Genomic DNA, 6,572 nt, shown 5'->3' with positions numbered 1-6,572 from the left:
GCTAAAGACCACAACAAAACCACACAGGAAAGTAATGAAAATGCAACCCCCCAAAGTGCTGATGAAAATACAATTTTTCAACTGCTTCGCTATCAGATGTTATCAGCAACAGCACAGATAATGCAGACAAAATTATTCTAATATTTAACACCACACTAACAGAATATATGGGCAATGACCCAACAAAAAGATCCTACATACCAAAACAGAATATGTCAACAAAATTTACAAATACTGTCAATACTCTCAACAATATTATATTATCACAACATTTAGGAAAACTTGAAACATTTGAAGAACTACACACAATAGCATACTGTGCAGCATTAATGACAGTGCAGGGCAATGGCTGCAAGATAGAGGCACTTATTCATAGAAACTCAAAACTGAGTAATGAAACAAGAACACCAAAATGGCCGTAGAGATTAAAAAACAAAATTGAAACCTTAAGAGCAGAAACAGCACTCCTAATGGAGTATAAAATGGATAACCCGAACAAAAAAGTTAAGAGAGAAGCTAAGGAAATATACCGTATGGTCCATACAAGATACAATCAACCTAACTAAAGCACTGTAAAGTTTATAGATACATTAAAACAAAAGCTTGGTGCATACAAAACCTGACTAAATAGATACATGAAATGCAGCAGATGAAGAAAACAGTATTAGCAGCTCAGAAACAATGAAAAGAAGTTTATACAGGACAGTGTAACTAAATTCAATGCACCAATATTACCAACCCTAGCACAGAATTACCAATAAACACAGAGATAATGAACTTTTGGTCTAATATCTGGTGAAACAGGGTGGCACAGGCATTCAATAAGCAAGTTCGATTAGGGAGGGAAAACTACACACACACACGAATGAAGAAATGCAAATACCTGAAGTTACAATGGATATACTGAAAAAGGTTATAAAAAATATCCACAACTGGAGAAGTGCTTGCAGTGAGAACATTCATAATTATTGGTCTGAAAATGTACTTGCCTTCATCCTTACCTATTAATGCATATTAACAATTTTCTTAAAAATCCTGAAAAAGTGCCTGAATTTTTGACAGAAGGTGAAGCATGTTTTTTTACCTCAAAGGGAAATCACAAAATAGCCATCAAAATCTTGTCCTATTACTTGTTTACAAACTATGTATAAAATTGTAACATCAAATATCTCGCAACTAACCACTGCTCACTTATATAACCACAATGTAGAGCAGAAAGGATGCTGTAATGCTATGACAGATGTAAAGGTCAACTAATAATAGATTCCGTAATTCTAAATCAAGTCCAGCAGAAAAGTGGAAACCTTTCATGTTGCTATACTGACTACCACAAGGCATTTGACTCTGTCCCACACTCATGGTTAATAGTTCTTAATATACATAAACTACATCCAGCACTTGTGAAATTCCTTCAAAATCTGATGAATCATTGGCATACAATAATCACCCTTTTAGCAACCAAAACAGAATAACCACCATTATCAAAATAAACCAAAGGCATTTTCCAAGGCAACTCCTTAAGCCCACTATGGTTCTGTCCATCTTTAAACTTGCTGTCTGTTGATTCGGATGAAAATTGGGTATCAAATCGGAAACAACGAAATGAGCTCTATCTTTACACACCTTCTATATGTGGACAATTTGAAATTATATGCTCCTTCATCAGTAAAGCTGAAGCAATGAATTCAAATAGTAGAACTATTTTTGAAGGATATAAGTATGAGCTTTAGACTAGATAAATGCAGAACATTAAAAAGAGAAAGATGCAATGGAGCTAGTAGAATACAAAACAGCAGCAGAATACAATACAATGGATGGATGAATATAAAACATGTAAGTATCTGGGATATCATCAAGCAAAGAAAATAGATCATAGTGTGATAAAGAAAAAACTTTTGACACAACTTACTTAAAGACTTAAGATCTGTCAAACAAAGCTTAACAATAAAAATACTACAAAGGCAACAAACACTTTCGCTGTATTCTTTTGGCATAATATCTTGGTCTGAAACTGATCTGGAAATTTTACAAAGAAAATTAAGAACTGAGGTACATTTGGATGTGCTTAGATTAACATTACCTAGGACAGAAGGGGGAAAAAGAATAACAGACATTAAAAATCTACACAGCAGTCAGATAAGGATTCTAAGGATGTATTTTCATCAACGAAAACAGAGTTCAGCACACCATGCGAGCATATACAATTCTGAGAAGAAGTATACACCCACTAAATAAATGAAAGCACAACCCAGGAAAATGAAAAAATTATCACTGTAGAAGAAAAAAGTTAACCAATGCAAGAGATGACCATCCATGAAAGACATCCCCATGATCTGAGCAGACTTGATGTCAACAAGGAAACGTTGAATGCCTGGCTCAGAGTTGGAACACTCTTCCCAGAAAGAGAAGGGGTTCTTTGTGTCAATACAGGACCAAGCGGTTAACACAAAATCAAAAATCCATAATAATAGCCCAACAATTTCAAGGTGATAAGTGTAGAAAATGCCAAGATGAAACAGAAACAATCCAACACATTACAGGATCCTGTAGCAGTTTAACTCAATCTGATTACTTATACAGGCACAATCAAGTGGCAAGCATCATTCTTTAATGCCTATGATCATCCTCATCATCATCTTTATGTGCTGTGGTGAATATGGTCTTCGGCCATGATTGTTCTTGACAAATTTTTCTACAGAAGTGCTTTGCCATTGTTGCCTTCTGGGTAATGTCTTTACAAGATGGGTTACCACAGCCATTATCTATACTCTGAAATTTAGAGATTATCTGTCTCATGCCAGTGGTCACATAACCAGGACTTGTGTAATGCACCGTCTGCTCATACGCCCATCCACCACCTGCTTCCATGGCTTCACATGACCCTGATCAGGGGCTAAGCAGGTGCTTCACCTTCCCCAAGGGTGACCTATAGGCTAGCAGAGAGAAAGAGTGCCTTACACCTCTTTGGTAGAGATGTCACTCATCTGGCCACCCAAGGAGGGGGAAGAAGCTGTTCAGGAAACATTGAATATGGGCCTTCAGGCTTCCCTATCTCCTCTCCAATGGTAGCAATGAGAAGAAGGCATGATCCAGATGTTGAGGGTCCTTAATGATGGATGCCACAATCTTGTGACACTGCCTTTTGAAGGTTTTCTCTGTGGTGGGGAGGTTTATGACTATGACAGAGCTGGCTGTGTCTACAACTCTCTGAAACATCTTATGAGCCTGTACATTGGCACCTCCATAGCAGTCAGTGATACAATCAGTCAGAATGCTCTTCTATATAAATTTGTTCATTGAAACACTAAATCTCCTCAAAACTCCTAATGAAGTCATTTATATCTCTGGAATTCTCTACACCAGGGGACAGTGGAGTTAGATCATACTTCTCATGATCTAACCTCTACAATGTCATTTTATTGCAGAAGGTGGCATTGGAATAAATTTATGCTGGTGAATTTGGAACCACTGATTTAACCAATTTGCAAGCTGCATGATGCTCTGATGTCTCAGTGTTAAATAAACGGAGATAGATCACTTGTTAAAAGATCAAGGTATTTAGGGCAATAGGGCCGTGGTCCCCAACCACTGGGCCGTGGACTGGTACCAGGCCGCAAAGCATGTACTTCAATAGAATTTGGCGATATGAAACAATATGAGTCAGCTGTACCTTTCCTCATAACCTGTCATGCAGTGTTGAACTTGAAATAACCTACCAAATCATACCAAATAACACATAAAACCTAAAATAACACTAACATGTAGTGAAAGCAGGAATGATACAATAAATACACAGCCTATATAAAGTAGAAATAATGTACGTACAGTGTAGTTTCACTTAACAGAATCAGGAAGATTAAGGCAAAACTGATATGTAGAGAAAAAAAATCGGCATGTACACACATGCACACGTCACGCATGTGCACACAGGTGACTACACAAGGCTTTATGGTCATGGTAGTCTTTCTCGGGGTAAACCCAAGTGTCCTGTATTTGACTGCTACTTTTGTCCCTTATTTGGGAATGAGGAAGTTTGCAACCCTACTTGAACACCACCCCCTGCCCCCCCCCCACCCCCGGTCGGCCGGTCCGCAAGAATATTATCAATATTAAACCAGTCCACAGCGCAAAAAAGTTTGGGGACCCCTGCTACGGAAGAGGAAACGAGGCCAGCTCACACCATACTTCTAGAAACTTTTCTGCTGGAGTTATGTAGGGCCTTGTGAGACCTGACCTGGAGTACTGGGTACAGTTTTATACCCACCACCAGCAAAGATTCCTGGGACAGCAGGTTCATCACATGATGAGAGTAAGAGGTCTGGCCTGTAGTTTCATGTTTGGAAGAGTGAGAGGAGATCTCATTGATCCTAACCTTCATAGAGGTGGATTCAGGGAAGATTTCTAATGACTGAGGACAGGGAGCCACTCTTGGAGTATTGTGTGTAGTTCTGTCATCCTGTTATGTGAAAGATATCATTAAGATGAAAAACATGCAAGAACGATTTATGGGAAGAAGTTGAGTAGGCTAGGAATTCATTCCTTGGAGTGTATGAGGAAGAGGGGTGAATACCTGTGGATACAGTTATGAGGAGAATAGATACAATAACAGTGTATTTTTCTCAGGCCTAGGGAACCAGAAAAATATCAGGTATGGTTTAGGTAAGAGGGAAAATATTTATATGGACTTGAGAGGAAACTTCTTCACTCAGACATTGGACGTATACGGAATGAGCTGCCGGGGATGTGGTTGAGCCAGGTACAGTAATGTTATTTAACAGATATTTGGACAAGTATGTGAATAGGAAAGGTTTAGAGGAATGTGGGTGAATAGGACTCACTCAGATGGACATCTTTGTTGGATTGGATGCGTTGGGCTGGTTTTGTGCTATGACTGAGGTTTGAAGACGATTTCCCCCAAGGAGGGTGTCAACTCTTAGGGAACTCTACCATAGAGGATTGCGGAGCATCAGACTCTGAGAATGTTCAAAACAGTGTCCCTTAGAGTTCTGGATTTGAGGGGAAATCATAAGGTAGGGAGATAATGCAGGAAAATGGAACTGAAGTGACAGTCCAGCTATGATCTGATGAACGATCATTGAGCCTCTTCTCAACAGCGGATCAGAGGTATAGAGAGGTAGCAACTTTAAATTTTAGGTGTTAATATCTTAGAGGACCTGTCCTGGGCCCAGCGCCTAAGTGCAATTATGAAGAAGCTCCTACTTAGGAGTTTGCAGAGATTCAGTATGACATCTAAAGACTTTGACAAACTTCTGTAGATGTGTGGTGGAGAGTACTTTGACTGGTTGCATCAATCCTGGAATGGAAATACCAATGCCCTTGAATGGAAAACTCTACAGAAAGTAGTGGATCCAGCCCAGTCCATCGCAGGTAAAGCCCTCCCTACCATTGGTTATGAAATGCTGTTGCAGGAAAGCAGCATCCATCATCAGGGACCCCACACCAACCAACTCATGCTCTCTTCTCACTGCTACATCAGAAAGAAGCTGCAGAAATCACAGGACTCACACCTCCAGATTCAGGAACAGTTATCACCCCTCAACCATCAGGCTCCTGAACCAAAGGGGTTAACTTCACTTGTCCCATCACTGAAATGTTCCCACAACCAATGGACTCACTGTCAAGGACTTTTCATCATGTTTCAATATTTATTTATTATTATGTATTGTTATTATGGCTTTCTTTTTGTATTTGCACAGTTTGATGTCTGCTCTCTGGTTGAGTGCCCAAATTGAGTGATCTTTCATTGATTCTGTTTATAGTTATTATTTCTAAAGATTTATTGAGTATGCCCACAAGAAAATGAATCTCAGGGTTGTATATGATAAGATACATGTACTTTGATAATGAATTTACTTCGCACTTTGAACTTTGAAGTGGATTACTCGAGCTTCCGATTCCTCTATTGGGAACAGCACTCCTCTCGGGATGCCGGCATGTGCTCACGGTTCCCAAGTGTTCGAGAGTATACACCAGTGAGCCAGATTTCCACTGTGCTCAGAGCATTCCCTCACCCTACCTCCGGAACTTTCTCCATCCCCACACTCTCTGAAAGGCCTAGAGTGGACGTGGAGAAGATGCTTCCTATTGCGGGGGGAGATTTGGACCAGAATGCATGGTCTCTGAATGCCCCTTCAGAACAGAAAAGTTCTTTAGCCAGAGCATAATGAACCTATGGAATTCATTATCACAGGCAACTGTGGAGGCCAAGTCATTGGATATATGTAAAGCAGAGGTTGATAGGTTCTTGATTAGAGTATGAAATGTTACGGATGGGGTTGAGAGGAATAATAAAAAAGTCATGATAGGATTACACAGCACACTTGATGGGCTGAATGGCCCAATTCTGCTCCTATGTCTTACACATCTCCACATGGCAGATGGATCTGCTGCCTTTGAGCAGAGAATCTATGCTCCTATGGGGAGGGTGCAGAAGGAATGCGAAAGGTCACCGACCTTCAGCGTTAATCCTCTTCCGTTTCCCCGGTTGCCGCCAGGCCTGCTGAGCTTCTGCATCACTGTCCACAAGGAGAAGTGACGTTACTTTGATTCAA

This window comes from Hypanus sabinus, chromosome 22, assembly GCF_030144855.1.
Source record: "Hypanus sabinus isolate sHypSab1 chromosome 22, sHypSab1.hap1, whole genome shotgun sequence".
Taxonomy (NCBI): Eukaryota; Metazoa; Chordata; class Chondrichthyes; order Myliobatiformes; family Dasyatidae; genus Hypanus; species Hypanus sabinus.
This window is presented reverse-complemented; position numbering follows the sequence as displayed.